The sequence below is a fragment of the Lithobates pipiens genome, unplaced genomic scaffold (genome assembly GCF_037356315.1).
Source record: "Lithobates pipiens isolate NorthernLeopardFrog02 unplaced genomic scaffold, aLitPip1_a1.2 Scaffold_6, whole genome shotgun sequence".
Classification (NCBI taxonomy): Eukaryota; Metazoa; Chordata; class Amphibia; order Anura; family Ranidae; genus Lithobates; species Lithobates pipiens.
The window spans coordinates 2,141,681-2,162,560 of NW_027507881.1; positions in this window are offsets into that span (position 1 = coordinate 2,141,681).

A 20,880-nucleotide genomic window follows, 5' to 3' on the forward strand; every position below is an offset into this window, starting at 1 on the left:
TTTATCACAGAAACAAAGAAAAATTTGTTTTTTTCAAAATTTTTGGTCTTTTTTCATTTATAGCGCAAAAAATAAAAAACCCAGAGGTGATCAAATACCACCAAAAGAAAGCTCTATTTGTGGGAAAAAAAGGACAAAAAATTCATTTGGGTACAGTGTTTCATGACTGAGTAATTGTCATTCAAAGTGTGAGAGTACCAAAAGTTGAAAATTTGTCTGGGCAGGAGGGGAGTTTAAGTGCCCAGTAGGCAAGTGGTTAATATTGTTATTTATTATTGTTAAATTGTTACATTCACTAACAGCCAAATTTGAAAGGAAATTCCAAAGCTATAATTTAATATTTAATATTAGATAGTTATTATGTCAGATTTTTGGGTTTTCAAATTTTCTGATTTTCATTCTCATTCTTGAATCAAAAAATGTTTGAATTTCCAAAATTTTGAAATTCTGAATTTATAAAATTCAGAAATTTTTAAAATTCGTAAATTTGGAAATTCTAATTTTGGAAATTGAAAAATTCGGAAATTAACAAATTTGTCAAAATTTGTTAAAAAACAAATTCATAACTAAATGAATTGCACGTGTCTATGAGTTATGTCTGCACACAAAACTGACCATCCCCCACGCGTATTACAGGTTTTTATGTCCGTTGGTAAGGATGAGCAGAACAACCCCGGGTTGAGTTCACACCATAACCTGCGAACAGACCTAAACTTCGTGTGAATTTTAGAACCCTATTAAAGTCTATGGGACTCGAAAGTTCAACTCATGTTTGACCCGAATATTGCCTGTTCGCCTGTTCGGCGAACAGTGAACAATTTTGGGTATTCGTGGCAAATTCGAAAAGCTGTGGAACACCCTGTACAAGTCTATGGGAGAAATGAAAAGTGTTCATTTTAAAGGCTAATGTGCAAGTTATTGTCCTAAAAAGTGTTTGAGGACTTGGGTCCTGCCCCAGGAGACGTATCAATGCAAAAAAGTTATACAAATTGCAGTTTTTTCGGGAGCACTGATTTTAATAATGCTTAATGTGAAACAATAAAAGTGTAATATTCCTTTAAATTTCGTACCTGGGGGGTGTCTATAGTATGCCTGTAAAGGGGTGCATGTTCCCCGTGCTTAGAACTGTCCCTGCACAAAGTGTAATTTCTGCAGGAAAAAAAGTAATTTAAAATCACTCGTGGCTATAATGAATTGTCGGCTCCCAGTAATACAGAGAACAGTCATTGAAAGTCATTGATAAAAAAAAGCGTGTAGTTCCCCCAAATTCAATTACCAGGCCCTTCAGGTCTGGTATGGATATTAAGGGGAACCCCGCATCAAATTAAAAAAAATGACATGGGGTTCCCCCTAAATATCCATACCAGACCTGAATCTGCTGTGGATTTTAAGGGGAACTACACGGCAAATTTAAAAAAAAAATGGCATGGAGTTCCCCCCTAAGAATCCATGCCAGACCCTTTATCCGAGCATGCAACCTGGCAGGCCACAGGAAAAGGGGGGGACAATAGAGCGCCCTCCCTCCTGAACCATACTAGGCCACATGCCCTCATTTTCCAAAAACTTGTGGAAAGAAATGATATGTTCAAAAGACTCATTATGCCTCACAGAATATACATTGGGTTGTTTTGTTTCCAAAATGGGGTCACTTTGTGGGAAATTCCATTGTCCTGGTACTCCAGGGCCTTCAAAAATGTGATAGGTACTCAGGAAATGAAATGTGTAATTTATGCCTTTAGAACACCTGATGGTGCTACATGGATGTTGGGCTTCTGTATGTTGCCAGGCTGTGGAAAAGTCTCACACATGGGTTATCGCCATACTCAGAACGAGTAGCAGAATGTATTTTGGGGTGTAATTTTGGCTATGTGCATGCTATGTGTTAGAAAGATCTTCTAAATTGACAATTTTGTGAGAAAAAAAAATAGGTTTTAATTTTCCTTCCACATTTTCCAAAAAACTTGTGGAAAGAAATGACATGTTCAAAAGACTCATTATGCCTCATAGAATATACATTGGGGTGTTTTCTTTCCAAAATGGGGTCACTTTGTCGGTAATTCCATTGTCCTGGTGCTCCAGGGCCTTCAAAAAAGTGATAGGTACTCAGGAAATGAAATGTGTAATTTATGCCTTTAGAACACCTGATGGTGCTACATGGATGTTGGGCTTCTATTTGTTGACAGGCTGTGGAAAAGTCTCACACATGTGATATCACCATACTCGGGATGACTAGCAGAATGTATTTTGGGGTGTAATTTTGGCTATGTATATGCTATGTGTTAGAAAGATCTTCTAAATTTACAACTTTGTGAGAAAAAATTGGCTTTCATTTTCTTTCCACATTTTCCAAAAAAACTTGTGGAAAGAAATGACATGTTCAAAAGACTCATTATGCCTCATAGAATATAAATTGGGGTGTTTTCTTTCCAAAATGGGGTCACTTTGTGGGTAATTCCATTGTCCTGGTGCTCCAGGGCCTTCAAAAATGTGATAGGTACTCAGGAAATTAAATGTGTAATTTATGCCTTTAGAACATCTGATGGTGCTACATGGATGTTGGGCCTCTGTATGTGGCCAGGCTGGGGAAAAGTCTGACACATGGGGTATCGCCATGCTCAGGACGAGTAGCAGAATGTATTTTGGGGTATAATTTTGGCTATGTGCATGCTATGTGTTAGAAAGATCTTATAAATTGACAATTTTTGTGAGAAAAAAATAGGTTTTCATTTTCCTTCCACATTTTCCAAAAAACTTGTGGAAAGAAATGACAAGTTCAAAATACTCATTATGCTTCATAGAATATACATTGGGGTGTTTTATTTCCAAAATGTGGTCACTTTGTGGGTAATTCCATTGTCCTGGTGCTCCAGGGCCTTCAAAAATGTGATAGGTACTCAGGAAATGAAATGTGTAATTTATGCCTTTAGAACACTTGATGGTGCTACATGGATGTTGGGCTTCTGTATGTTGCCAGGCTGTGGAAAAGTCTGACACATGGGGTATCGCCATACTCAGGACGAATAGCAGAATGTATTTTGGGGTGTAATTGCAATTATGCCTGCACCATGTGTGAGAAATAACTTGTAAATATGACAATTTAGTGAAGAAAAAAAATATATATTTCTTAATTTTCCAACGCATTGTGGGTGAAAAATTGCAACTTCAAAAAATTCACTATGCCTCTTATTAAATACCTTAGACTTTCTTCTTTCCAAAAAGGGGTCATTTGGGGGGTTATTTTACTATCCTGACATTTTAGGGCCTCAAGAAATGAGATAGGCCATCAGTGCATTAGGATTGATACATTTTCAATAACATGTAGCATGGCTTGTAGGCTCTATAACTTTTAGCCCTTGTACACATGGTGGGACATTCTGACAACCAAATCCGTCAGATAAATTCAGACGGATTTAGTCTGGAAGTGATCCGGAAGTGGTGTTGCATACACATGGTCGGACTAAGTTGTTGGAATTTCTGGTTGCCAATAACGCGGTGACGTAAGCAGCGTACGACAGGACTAGAAGAAGGAAGTTCAGCACCATGTCTGGCACCCTTTGAGCTCCTTCTGTTGATCTTGTGTTTATCGCGTGTTAATAGAAGTTTGGTTAGAGACGATTCGCGTTTTTCAGATTTGTGCTTCAGATCATTACTGCTCTTCAGTTTGTGCTTGTCGGTGCGTATCTGCTTATCAGTGCGTGTAGTCAGTTAGCATTTGTTGGTCATTGTGGACTGTATCTTGGTATATAGTACGCTTTGATTTTCAGTGCTTATTGTCCGCTCTTTTCTGGTTTTCAGTTCATTCTTTCAGGTCTTGCCTCCATGAACAGGGCGAGGAGGAGTTCGTGGACCAAGAATTGGTTGCTCCAGCATGACCAGTTCTCGCACATGCCTTTGCTTCATGAGATCATGGAGAATAATCCTGATGATTTCAGGAATTATCTCCGGATGACAGATCCCGTTTTTCACCATCTTCTGGCTTTTATGTCCCCTTATTTCAGCAGGCAGGACACCTGCATGCGGCAAGCCATCACTCTGGAGCAGCGGCTCATCACCACGTTGCGCTACTTGGCGACAGGGAGAAGTCATCAGAACCTCAAGTTCTCGACAGGCATCTCCCCCCAGGCTCTGTGAATCATTATTCCAGAGACCTGTTCTGCCATAATTCAGGTCCTGCAGAAGGACTTTATTAAGGTAAGTTTTCTTCTTTAACATCAAATTCTAGGTATTTAATGTTTGCTAATGTATTGGATTTCTTCCCTCATTCCCTAATTACCATGATTGTAATATTCTCTAATTAATATGCTTTGCCCCTTTGTCCTCATGCATGCTGGAAGCTTTTCAAGTTCCTTTTTTTCCTTCATGCATATTTGCCTTCACTAACTTCCCCAGCATGCTCTTCTGGGGCCATAAACCTATAGCCTAGTCACTTAGCAATGAATTTTGTCAGCTCCATAGTATAGCTTTCCTCTAAACACCCCCTAAAATGTGTACAAATGTTATGTGTGTGCTTAAATTCATGCAGAGTGCCATATTTTTTTTTTGTTGGACCAAACTCATTAGGAACCCTCCTCCCCCCAACTGCTAGGTCATCTGATAGCAATCCTCTATCTGCTGACTTTGCCAAACCCAATACACACTATACCTACCTTTTTTCTGGTCAGATTTATGGATGAATTCACCAAAGCATGTAGTGCAAGGGCATGCCTCGATACGTTCAAATGCTACAGTTTAAAGTTTTTTTTCTCCTATTATTATCTTAATAGGTAATAGCAGAATGTCAAAATGTGCTTCCATGTGTTACTTTATTTTGGTATTATGATACTTCTTACCTGTCTGTTGGGCTCCCAATAGTGTAAGTAAGGAGGGGCTTGCCAAAGTATCACGCATTATTTATGCATTCAGCTCTCAATGAAGTGGAGAGAGTTACCTGTCCAAAACATCCCCCTAATTTTTTGCAATGGCCCATCAGATGGGGCAATCTGATAAGGGGACCTTATACTTTAGGCTTTAAATACTAATTTCCAAAAATGTTATACTGATCTTGGCCAAAAATGTTTGTGTCTAATGTGCTTGAAATGTTGATGTGCAAAATGAATAATTTTTTTTCTTGTTTGATTCCACAGTTTCCTTCAACGCCACAGGAATGGCAGACTGTGGCCTCCCACTTTGCCAGCCGTTGGGACTTTCCCAATTGTGGAGGTGCAATTGATGGGAAACACGTCCGCATTGTCCCACCCCCCAACTCGGGGTCCTACTATTATAATTACAAGGGGTATAATAGTATTTTGATGTTGGCAGTGGTGTCAGCGACATATGACTTCCTGTATGTGAACGTGGGGAAAAATGGCCGTATGTCGGATGGTGGAGTGTTCATGCAGACGGAATTCTACTGGCGTCTCCAGAGTGGCAGTCTGGGCTTGCCACCTCCAGAGGAGAATTCCGAAGTACTCCCATTCGTTTTCGTTGTGGATGAGGCGTTTGCTCTGGAAAACCACCTGATGCGGCCTTTCCCGAAGAGGACCCTCACCCCGTATCAAAGGATCTTTAATGTGCGGCTGGCCAGAGCCAGAAGAGTAGTGGAGAACACTTTCAGGATAATGGTCATCCGGTTCCACCTATTTTTGATGCCAATACACATGGCGGATTATAAACTAAATCATTTTGTGCTTGCCTGCTGCGTTCTGCACAATTTTTTGAAAAACCATTCCATAAACTATGTGGTCTCAGTTGGCCCTGATGCAGACTTGATGGAAAATGTGAACCTGACGGCCCTTGAAGCTGCTTGTCCTGGCGTGCCCCCCCCAAAGCGCCCATGAGGTCAGAAACCGATACATGGAGTACTTTGTGGGTAGGGGGGCCATTGATATGGCAGACAATGTCTGAGAGGCATTTAAAAAAAAAAAAAATTCTTGAAACTCCAGCAATCTTTGTTTTCATTTACTGCTTGGCTTTGTTATAGGTGTCTTGGTTTTGTAAAGACCATGGTTCCCACGGCAGACATGACCTATGTGAAGGCCAAAGTTGGTGCCCTGAGAAGTACATATCCGAGGGAGTGCAAGAAGTTCCAGGATTCCCTGAGATCAGGAGATCCAGATGACATTTATGTCCCCAGGATGGTGTACTATGAGAGGCTGCATACTTGCCTATGTGTTTTACTTCAAAAAGGACAGTTTATTTGTGAGTAGGCAGGTACATTTAAAAAAAAACAAAGTCAAATTAATAACAAGGGGGACCAACACCAAACAACCTCCTCTAGATTAAAAAAGAAAACAATACAATAAAAAGATAATAATGGTGTTGTGGTAAGTTGACACACAAAAGACACCAAAAAAATTGCGAAGATGCGAAAACTGTCAAAAAAGGAGATCTTGATTAAAAAAACCAACCACCAAATTTAAAACCAAAAAAATGAAAAAATGATTGGGGAGATGTGATGATTTAAAATATTGTATTTATGAAATGAGGAAAAAGAATAAAGAAATACGTTTGGGAGAAGTGTGTATGAATATGAGCAGCAAAACAACTTCATTCTTGTAGCATTGTAAAGAAAAGAGAATGCGCTGCATTAACCACTTGCCGACCGCCGCACGACGATGTACGTCCATTTTTTGAAGAGGGATATCTCGGTAACGGCAGCAGCTGCTGCCACGCATCCATCTCTTCAGGCGGCGGTCGGCTGTACGATAACGGTGGTCTCCGCGGTGGATTCGCCGCGAGATCACCGCTATCGGCGGCGGGAGAGGTGCCACCCCCCCTCCCGCACCTTCCGCCGCTTACCGGAGCCGTCGGTAGCGGCGGAGGCGATCGGGTCCTTTCGTTTGCTGGGCATAGAGACAAGTGAGGCTAAGATGGCCCCCACTCGTCTCTATACCATAGGAGGGCGGGTATATATTTTTTTTAAATGTCAGATTTTTTTTTTTTTTTGCATTTTAGCCCAAATATGAGATCTGAGGACCTTTTGACCCCAGATCTCATATTTAAGAGGACCTGTCATGCTTTTTTCTATTACAAGGGATGTTTACATTCCTTGTAATAGGAATAAAAGTGATCCATTTTATTTTATTTTTTTAAAAAGTGTAAAAATAAATAAAATAAATTAAAATAAATAAGAAAAAAAAAAAATTTTTTTTTAAAACACCCCGTTACAATGAGCTTGCACACAGAAGTGAGCGCATACGTGAGTAGTGCCCGCATATGAAAACGGTGGTCAAACCACATATGTGAGGTATCGCCGCGATTGGTAGAGCGAGAGCAATAATTCTAGCCCTAGATCTTCTCTGTAACGCAAAAAATGCAACCTGTAGAATTTTTTAAATGTCGCTTATGGAGATTTTTGAGGCTAAAAGTTTGACGCCATTCCACGAGCGGGCGCAATTTTGAAGCATGACATGTTGGGTATCAATTTACTCGGCATACCATTATCTTTCACAGTATAAAAAAAAAATTGGGCTAATTTTACTGTTGTCTTATTTTTTTATTCAAAAAAGTGAATTTTTTCCAAAAAAAGTGCGCTTTTAAGACCGCTGCGCAAATACGGTGTGAAAAAAAGTATTTCAATGACCGCCATTTTATTCTCTAGGGTGTTAGAAAAAAAACAATATAAAATGTTTGGGGGTTCTAAGTAATTTTCTAGCAAAAAAAACTGTTTTAAACATGGAAACACCAAGTCCGAAAAAGAGACCTGGTCCTTAAGTGGTTAAAGAATGTTTAACATTGCAGCATGACGAATGTGCTATATCGATTACGAGCGGTAGTTTTACCTGACCGAGCGCTTCCATCTCAGAATTTATTCTGAGCATGCGTGGCACCTTGTCCGTTGGACTAGGCTACACACGATCGGAACTGATGCGCATCGGATCATGTTGTCGGAAAATTTTATAGCCAAGCTCTCAAACTTTGTCTGTCGGTTATTCAAATGGAAACAGTCCAATGGAGCCCACCCACTGTCGGTTATCCGACAACACGGTCCAATCTGACATTTTCCAACGGACCGTGTGTACAAGGGCTAATACAAACCAATGATCATACACTGATCAGGATTTTTTTTTACCAAAGACATGTAGTAGAATACATTTTGGCCTAAATTTTCACCAAAATTAGATTTTTTTAGTTTTCTTTTAAAAGAGTAGAAAATTTAGTTTTTTTTTAAATATTCGCTCTTTTTTCGCTTATATCACAACAAATAATAAATGAAGTGGTAAATAAATACCACCAAAAGAAAGCTCTTTTTGTGTGAACAAAATGATAAAAATTTCATTTGGGTACAGTGTAACATGACTGAGTAATTATCATTCGAAGTGAGAGAGCACTGAAAGCTGAAAATTGGTCTGGGAAGTGCCCTGTATTGAGATGGTTAATAGTGCCCACTGATTACTTACTCCTGTAATTTTACTCGAACCTTTACATTTATTTTTTAGAAATGTTTCCATTACAGCAAAAAGTGTCCTTTTAAAATCTGAAACTTTTGTTTTTGTAAACGATTTTTCACTTCTTGTTTTAATATCACACCAAAGACATTGGGGATCACTAGAGCCCAAATTCTCTCCCACCTCAACATCATACAGTTGATCCCCATTTGCCATTACTAGGTCTAGAACAAGGGTCCTCAAACTATGACCCTCCATATGTTCAGAAACTACAATTCCCATCATGCCTAGTCATGTCTCTGAATGTCAGAGTTTTACAATTCCTCATGGGATGTGTAGTTCTGCGACAGCTGGAGGGCCATAGTTTGAAGATCCCTGGTCTAGAATATGGTCATCTCGGGTTGGGCTTTTTACAAACTGTTTTAGGGAAACCCCATTCAGTGCGTCTATTACATTACATTATATTCCTCTCTCCTTTCTGTACAGTAACTAATATAATGCTCCCTGATTGGTCACTACACCTAGAAATTGTATATGGGGTGCAGCCTGATTGTAGAATTCAAATAAGGCTCCTGTTTACACCCCATGTGAGATGTGATAAGAAAAAGAAATGTTAGATCTTTGAAGTAGATAAATATTCACAGTAACACCAATTGGGGAAGCTAGGAGAGATATAATGGAAGGACACGCTCAGTGGTCAAATATATTCCCAATTACAATATTATTTACATCTGTTATTGGAGATTCACATAAACTCATATGTAACAACTGTATTCAATCATGTGCACTAGGCTCTAATTCTGAACAGAACCCCCAATTTTCATTCTTAAATCTATAAATCATCATTAGAGTGCCATTCATTTGTATAAAAGTCCCCCCAAAGAATTGTAGAATCTCAGTGCACTGTATTACACAAGTTGCACAAGGGCACATTTTAAACAGGAGACCAACAGTCATTTTATTATCTAGAAAGTTTAATTTTCAAATTCCAATTTAGGAATTTACACATTTTTGAACTGTTGAATTTACACATTTATGATTTTATGAATTCTCAAAATTCCAATTTTTGAATTTACAATTTTTCAAATTTTGAATTTACAAATTCATGAATCATTGAATATTCACATTTATAATTCATCCAAACATTTGTTAAATGGATTTTTGTTAATTTGGATATTCACGAATTAACTAATTTGTCAAAATTTGTTAAAAAACGTATTCTTAACCAAACAAAATTCACATGTCTAATACATATTAGAACAACGTCCTTGCTGTCAAGGAGGCAGAACACCCTAATGGACACAGACCCAGATGGAGCAGCAGGACAATACAAAAATAGACCTAGACCAAGGTCTATAAAGGTACACCCAGGATATACCCAGGATACACCCCCTTGATGTCCCAGGACACCATGTGAACCTATATCTTACCTTATCTAAGAGCCTCCTGTGTGTTTGGCCCTGTGATTTCTTGTGAATAATACCATATTCTGGATCTGGCATCTATTTTGAGATACCATTGGACTTTTACCTGGCTCCCATGTATCTTACATTCAGATTTGATCAGTTGATGATCGTGGCATTTTTTGCCTTAAGCCTTTGATGTAGAGACACTTGCCTCACGTACACAGTTATACCTTTATAGACCTTGGTCTAGGTCTATTTTTATATTGTCTTGCTGCTCCATCTGGGTCTGTGTTCATTAGGGTGTTCTGCTTCCTTGAGAGCAAGTACATTGTTCTAATATGTATTAGACATGTGCAATTTGTTTTTTTCCGAATAAATTTTTTAACAAATTTTGACAAATGAGTTAATTCAGAAATATCCGAATTAACAAAAACCTATTTAACATATTTTTCTGAATATTCAAAAAAGTGAATATTAAAAAATGTGTAAATTTGTAAATTCAAAAATTTGTAAATTCGTATATTTAAAAATGAGAAAATTAGTGAATTCAAAAATGTGAAAGTTCGTAGATTTGGAAATTTGAAATTTGAAATTTGAAAATCGCTAAATTTGAAAATCCAAAAAATTGAAAATTCATACATTCATAAATTTGAAAATTCATAAATTTGTAAATAAAAAAATTGAAAAATTAGTAAATTTGGAAATTCATAAATTTGAAAATTGGTCAGTTTGAAATTTCAAAAATCTGGAAATACGAAAATTCAGAAATAAGAAAGAAAATCTGGAAAATTTTTAATTTTCAAATTTCAAATGACACAAAAAAAAAAAAAAAATTCAGCAGTGCACATGTCTAATATGTATTGATTTGCCTCCAGAAGAAGTGCATTTTTTGGTGTGAAACTAGTCAAGCAAGCTACGTATATCTTTAAAAGCAGTTAAGGCATCATCTGAGTCGGCTTATGTGACCCATTTCTGACTACCTCTAGGAATTGACTTTTCTAGGTCACCATTTATACTATTACCTTTGGGGTGTTTTCTGTATTCAGAATCTCCCTAGGCCCCTCATTGTATCCTTGAAGCCCAGGTTTCTGGATGGATGGTGGACCAGGGAGAGGCTTTAATCACTTTTGCATGTATTTTATCTCATGTGTGTCTAAATTCTTGTTGTTATAATTCTAATTCAATATTTTGTTGTACATTTTGAACTATATCTATAAATTGCATTTTTTCCATGCTCTAGTATATTCTATCAAATTATAGGACGTGGCATAGCCTGTTCACTCTGTCCACAGCATGTCATGCAACACTGTACCTATTTGAAATGTTTGTCCTTTTTTTCCACAAATAGAGCTTTCTTTTGGTGGTATTTAATCACCGCTGGGTTTTTTTTGCGCTATAAAAGAAAAAAGACCGCAAATTCTGTAAAAAATGAATTTTTCTTAGTTTCTGTTATAAAATTTTGCAAATTGTTAATTTTTCTTCATATATTTTGGTCAAAATTTATACCACTACATATCTTTGGTAAAAATAACCCAAATTGGTCTATATTATTTGGTCTTTATGAAAGTTATAGAGTCCACAAGCTATGGTGCCAACCTCTGAAAACTGATCACACCTGAAGTACTGATGGCCTATCTCATTTCTTGAGACCCTAACAAGCCAGGAAAGTAAAATACCCCCCAAATTACCCCTTTTTGGAAATTAGACATTCCATGGTATTTAGTAAGATGCATGGTGAGTTTTTTGAAGTTGTATTTTTTTCCCACAATTCTTGCAAAATCTAAATTTTCTTTTCTTTTTTTTTCACGAAATTGTTATATTATCAGGTTATTTCTCACACACATCATATGCATAGCACAAATTACACCCCAAAACACATTCTACTACTCATTCTGAGTATGGCGATACCACATATGTGAGACTTTTACACAGCATGGCCACATTCAGAGGCCCAACATGCAGGGAGCGCCATCAGGCATTCTTGGAGCATAAATTACACATATCATTTCTTGACTACCTCTTACATTTTTGAAGGCCCTGGAGTACCAGGACAATGGAAACGCCCCAAAAATGACCCAATTTTGGAAAGAAAACAACCCAATGTATAATCTATGAGGCATATCTAGTCTTCTGAACATGTCATTTTTTCCTACAAGTTTTTGGAAAATGTGTAAAGAAAATGAAAACACATTTTATTTTTACACAAAGTTGTCTATTTACACAATATAACATAACATGTGCATGGAAAAAATTACACTCAAAATAGATTCTCCTACTCCTCCTGAGTACGGTGATACCACATGTGTGAGACTTTTCCACAGCGTGGTCACATACAGAGGACCAACATGCAGGGAGCACCGTCAGGTGTTCTAGGGACATAAGTTTCAAATCTAATTTGACTATCTATTGCACTTTTGTGAGGCACTGTAGTGGCATGGATGTGACATGGATGAGCATGAATGGGGATAGATGAGCATTAATGGGGATGGATGAGCCATGGATGGGGATGACTGAGCATGAATGAGTATGGTCGGGTACGGCTGAGTATGGATAGGTATGGCTGAGTATGGATGGGTATAGATGGGATGGCTGGGTATGGCTGAGTATGGCTGGGTATGACTGAGTACGGCTGGGTATGGCTGAGTATGGCTGGGTATGGCTGAGTACAGCTGGGTATGGCTGAGTACGGCTGGGTATGGCTGAGTACGGCTGAGTATGGCTGGGTATGGCTGACTATGGCTGGGTATGGCTGAATATGGATGGGTATGGCTAATTATGGATGGGGTGGATGGGATGGCTGAGCATGGATGGATGGATGAGTATCCCTGAGGATGGATGGCTATGCAGAGTATGGATGGGTATGGATGGGTATGCAGAGTATGGATGGGTATGCAGATTATGCAGAGTATGGATAGGTATGCAGATTATGCAGAGTATGGATGGGTTTGCACAGTATGGAGAGTATGGATGGGTATGCAAAGTATGGATAGGTATGCAGAGTATGTAGAGTATGGATGGGTATGCAGAGTATGCAGAGTATGGATGCGTATGCAGAGTATGGATGGATATACAGAGTATGGAGAGTATGGATGGGTATGCAGAGTATGGATGGGTATGCAGAGTATGTATGGGTATGCACAGTATTGCTGAGGATTGATGGGTATGCAGAGTATGCAGAGTATGGATGGGTATGCAGAGTATGGATGGGTATGCAGAGTATTGCTGAGAATGGATGGGTATAGATGGGATGGCTGGGTATGGCTGAGTATGGCTGGGTATGACTGGGTATGGCTGGGTATGGCTGAGTACAGCTGAGTATGGCTGGGTATGGCTGAGTATGGCTGGGTACAGCTGAATGTTGATGGGTAGGGCTAATTATGGATGGGGTGGGTGGGATCTCTGAGCATGGATAGATGGATGAGTATTGCTGAGGATGGATGGGTATGCAGAGTATGGATGGGTATGCAGAGTATGCAGAGTATGGATGGGTATGCAGAGTATGCAGAGTATGGATGGGTATGCAGAATATGCAGAGTATGGATGGGTATGCAGAGTATGCAGAGTATGGATGGGTATGCAGAGTATGGATGGGTATGGAGAGTATGGATGGATATGCAGAGTATGGAGAATATGGATGGGTATGCCGAGTATGGAGAGTATGGATGGGTATGCAGAGTATTGCTGAGAATGGATGGGTATGCAGAGTATGCAGAGTATGGATGGGTATGCAGAGTATGGACTGGTATGCAGAGTATGCAGAGTATGGATGGGTGAGCATGGATGGATGGATCTCTCACTAAGCAGCACTGTGGCCACTACACATGCAGCCAACAGTGGTGCTGCCACTGACCTCTCCCATCTCCCCTCACACTGGACAGAGGGAGGAACCGGAAATCACGACGGTTTGTTTACATGTGATTGCTCCGTCATTTGAATGGCCATTCACCATGATCTGTGATGCGCCTTGTCCTCTGGAACCAGCGGTCACGGAAGTTCTCAGGTGCGCACCATAGGGGGTACGCAAGCGTGGAATTCTGGGAAGGCATCACTGCCCTCCCAGAGTTAACAAACCGCCCTGTAGCCGTCATTCGGCTATAGGCCAGTTATTACGTGGTTAAATGATGTTCACTAGTGCAAATGTTTACCAGGACCCCCAACAGATGTAAAATCTATAAATCAACATTAGAGCTTCATTTACTTCTTTCCTTCATCTGCAGTATTTTATAATTTGCTCCAGGCCTCAATTTAAACCCCATCCCCCAACATGCATTCACAATCTAGAAACATTAAAATGGAATTTATTGAAAGACAAAAATATGAGATGTTTGTGTTTATGTGTAAAATATTAAATTATCTGCAGTCGGCCCAAATGTTTAACAAGACCCCCAACATCCATTCTAAGATCTAGAATCTCTGTATAAAAGTCACCCAAAGAAATGTAGTACCTCAGTGCTCAATATTCAATTATTTACACGAGGGCCACTTCACACAGGACCCCGATGGACACTTTAATTTGTTTATTCAACATCAGAAAAGAAAATTTTCTATAAAAAATAAATTGTGTGTAGATATGGAGTAATAAATGATATGAACGAGGTCCCAATTCACACAGGACCCCCAACATCCATTGTAGAATCTACAAATCACATTGGAGTGCAATTTATTTACAGGAAAAAAGGTCCCAAAAGAACTGTCCCCCCGATATGAGCCGTGTTATATTTTTGCACTAGGGCCCATTCTGAACGGGACCCACAACCGGCATTTTATAATCTAAAAATCAACATTAGAAAGGAAGATTTTGTTTAAAAAAATAAATACAATTCCTCCAAACAAAGTAGTACCTATGTGTTTAGTAATAAATAATATTCTCCAATATAAACAGGTCCCCCAAAATTCCTTTTATAACCTACAAATTAACATTAAAGTGCCATTTATTTACAAAAATTTTCCCCATGAGATTATTCTCCATGTGTGCTCAGTATTGGAGTGTCATTTATTCATAGGATACACCCCATTGTACCTACATGTGTGTTCAGTATTGGGGTGTCATTTATTCTTAGGATACACCCCATTGTACCTACATAATCAGTATTCTATTATTTGTACCAGGCTCCAGTTTGAACAAGACCCCCAACATGGGGGAAGATTTTCTGAAACTGGAGAGTGCAAAATCTGGTGCAGCTGTGCATGGCAGTCAATCAGCTTCTAACTTCAGCTTGTTCAATTAAGCTGTGACAAAAAAAAAGCTGGAATCTGATTGGTTTCTATGCAGATCGGCACCAGATTTTACACTGTCCAGTTTTACTAACCACTTCAGCCCCAGAAGGATTTGCCCCCTTTCTGACCAGGTAATTTTTTGCAATACGGTTAGCCCCCTTGTGACAGCAATAAAGGTAAATAAAAAACATTGTTAAACAATTCAAAAGATAATAAAATAAATGTAAACCAATTACAAAGCATCCCCGCCCACTGTGCACACATGAGGATGGAAATGAGCTGTAAACACTTTTGAAGTGCCCCTGTGGACAATTTGAGGTTCCATGGCTCTTCACCTTCCCACAAATGCAGTCAGTTTTAAGGGGTGACATGTTTGGTATCTGTTTACTCGACAAAACCCGGTCCTTTATAATGTTTACAATAAATCGGATATTATATTGGGATTAAGTGCATTAAATTAATTTTAACAGTGACCCCACGCCATGTTTTTGTAAAGGAACAATACACACGTTTAGTAAGCAATGTGTAGTGTCCTTTCAATGGACTGGTTTGAATTTTGAGAGGACCCCAAAGAACCCAACAAGTTTGGGTTGTGAGAGGACCCCACAGGATCCTGCAGGTTTGGATGTGAGAGGACCCCACATAACCCTATAGGTTTGGATTTGAGAGGGCCCCACTGGACCCTAGATTTGGATTTTGAGGGGACCCCACAGAACCCTACAGGTTTGGATTTGAGAGGACCCCACATGATCCTACAGGTTTGGATTTGAGAGGACCACACAGAACTGAACAGGTTTGGGTTTTGAGGAGACCCCACAGGACCCTACAGGTTTGGGTTTTGAGGGGATCTGTTTTTGAGCAGTACAAAGCCAAGTCAGGAAGTTTTAGGTCATTAATCACCAGGAATTATTTTCATTTTTTCAGGAGTGCATCGTCCTGTTGCACAGCATCACACACAGCAATAAGACATCCCAAAAATATGTTATTTCCAGTGATCTTATATCTGTGACATGTGTTAGTAAATCTGTACATATCACTGTATTAATGCCAAATTGTCCATGTCTGCCATAATGTTGCAGTCATGATAAAAATCGCTGATTGCCACCATTACTAGTGAAAAATTAATAAAAATGCCATAAATCTATCCCCTATTTTGTAGACGCTAAAACTTTTGCGCAAACCAATCAATATACACTTATTTGTTTGTTTTTTTACCAAAAATATGTAGAAGAATACGTATCAGTCTAAACTGAAGAAAAAAATGTTTTTTATATATATTTTGGGGGGATATTTTTATAGCAAAAAGTTAAAAATACTGAGGTTTTTTTTCAAAATTGGCGCTTTTTTTTTGTTTATAGCGCAAAAATTAAAAACCACAGAGGTGATAAAATACCACCAAAAAGAACATTCTATTTATGGGAAAAAAGGACATCAATTTTGTTTGGAAGCCACGTTGCATGACTGCGCAATTGCTAGTTAAATCAACGCAGTGCCGAATCGCAAAAAGTGATCTGGTCTTTGCCCAGCCAAATGGTCCAGGGCTTACGTGGTTAAGCTTAGTCAATGCACAATATACTACGCAGAAAGCCATTCACATTGTTACATATATTTATTTAATTATTGATGCATTAATTTTAAAAGAAAAATGTTGACTTGCATTATGTACTGCATCATAAAGGGGCATCATGTCCAAAAGCATCAACAATTGGAATTTCAAAACAGTAACAAACTAGAGCTGTGATGGACACACTAAACAGCACTGTAGAATGTATCAATTATTTGTATAGTGCTAGTTATTAAAAAATAAACAAATAAATAAATACATAATATTAATAATAATAATAATAATAATAATAAGGTTGTTACTAAAATTGTATTTTAAATTTAATTTATATTTATGTAATTATACTTTAATTATATTTTAATGTATTTAAATTAATTATAATTTAATTAATGTATCTTATTATTATTATTTAATTTTTTTATTTGCCTTGTATAACTATTCACTTGAACTAGGTGGGTGAATGAATAGTTAAAGTGAATAGACATAGTAAGACTTGTATGATGACAGTCTGTATTGGAAAGCAGATGGTGATCAGTAAATTAAGCGTCTGTTTCCTGGGGGAATCCGGCAGAAACTTTCATCCAATAAAATCTCAGGTTCGTTGTTCTTTGGTGACTTTTGTTCTATTGTGAATGGAACGGTCCCACCACTGTAATCATGTGCCGGTCTTGTGGTGTCTCTAGGGGGCGCTCAGCTCAGGTGTCGGTAGTCCTGGGAGAACGGCACGCAGAAGGTTTACAATCGCTCTAATAATGAAGAATGATGTCACCGGCTTTACTATTCTCTACAATCTGCTGCCATGTGTGAGATATTGTCACACCATTCTAAATGTGACTCGAAACTTTCATCCAATAGAACAAACTCCGGCTGTTCCCTGAAGAAGATGTCTAATAATACTTTACTAAAGAACTGCTTTCCAGCATCAGCAATGCCGAGGAATAAAAGTTATAAAGTTTAATAGTTTATTTTGCTGTATATTCAGGATATATTGCATTTAAAATATAGATGCAGGATTACAAAATAATTTAATTTGTATTAGCATGTAAAATATTAAGAAAAACGTATATTATAATTAAAGATTAAATGTAGTTCAATAAAATATCAATATTAGTAATGATAATAATAATAATAATAATAATAATAATAATAATAATAATAATAATAATAATAATATATTATTATTATTATTATTATTAGTGAAAAATGTTATGTTACATAGTAGATGAGGTTGAAAAAAGGCACAAGTCCATCAAGTCCAACTCATTTGTGTGATTATATGTCAGTATTACATTGCATATCCCTGTATGTTGCGGTCATTCAGGCGCTTATCTAATATTTTTCTGAAACAATCAATGTCCCCCCACTGAGACCACTGCCTATGGAAGGCAATTCCACATCCTTGCTGTTCTTACAATAGTGAACAATCTATGTAGTTTTAGGTTAAACCTCTTTTCTTCTAATTTTAATGAACCCCCCAGTTCGGTTCACACCAGAACCTTCGAATGGACCAAAAATTTGTACGAAGTTTAGAACCCCATTAAAGTCTATGGGACGTGAACGTTCAAAATCAAAAGTGATCATTTTAAAGGCTAATATGCAAGTTATTGTCCTAAAAAGGGTTTGGGGACCTGACTCCTGCCCCAGGGGACATGGATCAATGCAATTTTTTATTTTAAAAACTGCCATTTTTTCGAAAGCACTGATTTTAATGATGCTTAAAGTGAAAAAAAAAGTTAAATATTCCTTTAAATATTGTACCTGGGGGGTGTCTATAGTAGGCCTGTGAAGTGGCATGTGTTTCCAGTGTTTAGAACAGTCCCTGCACAACATGACATTTAAAGTAAAAAAAGTAATTTAAAACTGCTTGCGGTTTTAATGTATTGTCTGTTTCCGGCAATATGGATGAAAATCAGTGAGAAAAATGGCATGGATAGCCCCCCTGCCCATTACCAGGCCCTTTAGGTCTTGTACGGATATTAAGGGGAAGCCCGTACCCAAATAAAAAAAAGGAAAGGCGTGGGGCCCCCAGGCCCTATGTACTCAGAACAGAAGTATACAGGTGGTGCAAACAAGACAGGGACTGTGTAGGTTTGTTGTGTTAAGTAGAATCTGTCTGTAATTTTGAAGTGGTACAAAAGTGTAGCTCCAGTCAAAAAATCTATTTTTAAGCTTTTTGGAAAACATAGGGAAGGGTTATCACCCCTATATAATTTTTTTGGCCGTCCGTTGTTATTTCATCTCACTTCCTGTTGTCTCCTTCTATTTGCAAGTAGGAGACGTTTGTAAGTTGGATGTTTGAAAGTAGGGGCCTGCCCTATATGTTCTGCAGAAATTTGGCCCTAAGATGTTGGTGTTGCCACAAGTTAACACTGTAAGCCCTCAAAGTGATTTTGATATCAAGAATTGTAATTACATGCCATTGTTGAACAGTGGTAGAAAAAATGGGCCTTTGGTTGTGGTGGTGGTGCTGGTGCCACAATACTGTAAGTCCTCACAGTTACTCTCGGTAGGCACTGGAACGGGCCCTGCTGTGAAATATTATATTAAGAATTGTAATGACATACACCTGTTAAACAGGCGCAGAAAAATTGGGCTTTAGCCACTGGTGACAGTGCACAGAACCAAAAATGTTCTTCCAAGCTATCAGCAGGATCATTGAGGAGGAAGAGGATAGTCAGTCAACATAACAGGATAGTCACTCAGCATCAGCATAGGTAGTCTTGAAGGGATGTGACATTCAAAAAAAAAAAAATATTCAGTTACATCAGCTTCAAGTGCTTGGTAGCTGGTGGTGATCCAAGACTGATTCATCTTTATGAAGGTCAGTCAATCAACCGAGTCGGTGGACAGGCACACACTGTGTTCGGTTACAAAGCCTCCAGCAGCACTGAATGGGCTTTCCGAAAGAACGCTGGATGCAGGACAGGCCAGTAGCTCAATTGCATACTGTGCAAGCTCTGGCCAGTGATCCATCCTCAAGACCCAGTAAGCCAGAGGATTTTCAGTGGGAAAGGTGTTTAAGTCTGACCTTGCCCCCAGGTATTTCTGCACCATGTAAATCAGATGCTGGCGATGGTTGCTGGAACCGATCATACCTTGAGTCTGTGGACTAAAAAATTGTCTGAATGCATCGATTAGACAGCCACCTTCTCCACCGCTCATTCTGTGACTGACCGAATCCTCAGCAACACGTTGTCCAGGACCAGGAGTTTGTAAACTTCCAGTCTCTGGGAACGCGTTGCACAGACCTGTCTGCAAGGCCTTCTGGAGAGGTATCATCCTCTGCTCCCTCTGCGACAGCAAGATAAGGTCCACAACCTTACCCTTGTACTGTGGATCAAGGAGAGTTGGCAGCCAGTAATGATCCCTCTCCTTGATCAGAAGAATACAAGGATCCTACCGCAGGCTTTGCAGGATCAGGGAGGCCTTGCAGCATAGGTTAGCTGAGGCATTTGGTCCAGAGTCCTCTGGATCACTAAGGATGACATGGTCTGCAGCCACCTCCTCCCAGCCACGTACAAGTCCACAGGTTTCTTGGGACTGTAAATAATCTCTAAAAGACTGCTGCTGCTGCTGAGTACCAGGCTCCACCTTCATACTGCCAAAATCCTCCTCCTCCTCTTCCTGTGTTATCTGTGGGACAGCAGGAACACTGTCTAGATAAAGGGGGCCTTGAGATGCAAGAAAGTCCTCCACTTCCTGCCTCTGTTCTGCCTCAAGTGCCCTGTCCATTATTCCAAGCAGCATATGCTCCAACAGGTGGACAAGAGATACAGTGTCACTGATGCATGCACTGTCACTGCTCACCATCCTCATGGCCTCCTCAAATGGCGACAGGACAGTGCATGCATCCCTGATCATGCCCTACTGGTGTGGTGAAAAACCAAGCTCCCCTGACCCTGTCCTGGTGCCATAGTCACACAGGTACTCATTGATGGATCTCTCCTGCGTGTGCAGCCACTGCAGCATGGTCAACGTTGAGTTCCACCTGGTAGTCATGTCACAGATAAGGTGGTTCTTGGGCAGGTTCAACTCCTTTTGGAACTCAGCCAGCTGAGCACTGGCATTATATGATTGGCGGAAATGCACACAGACTTTCCTGGCCTGCCTCAGGACATCCTGTAAGCCTGGGTACCTGCCCAAGAACCGCTGCACCACCAAGTTAAGGATGTGAGCCACACAGGGCACATGGGTCAGTTGTCCCTGTCAGAGGGCGGAGAGGAGGTGGGTACCATTGTCGCAAACCACCATTCCTGGCTTAAGCTGGTGTGGCGTCAACCACCTCTTGGTCTGCCCCTGCAGAGCTGACAAAATATCTGACCCAGTG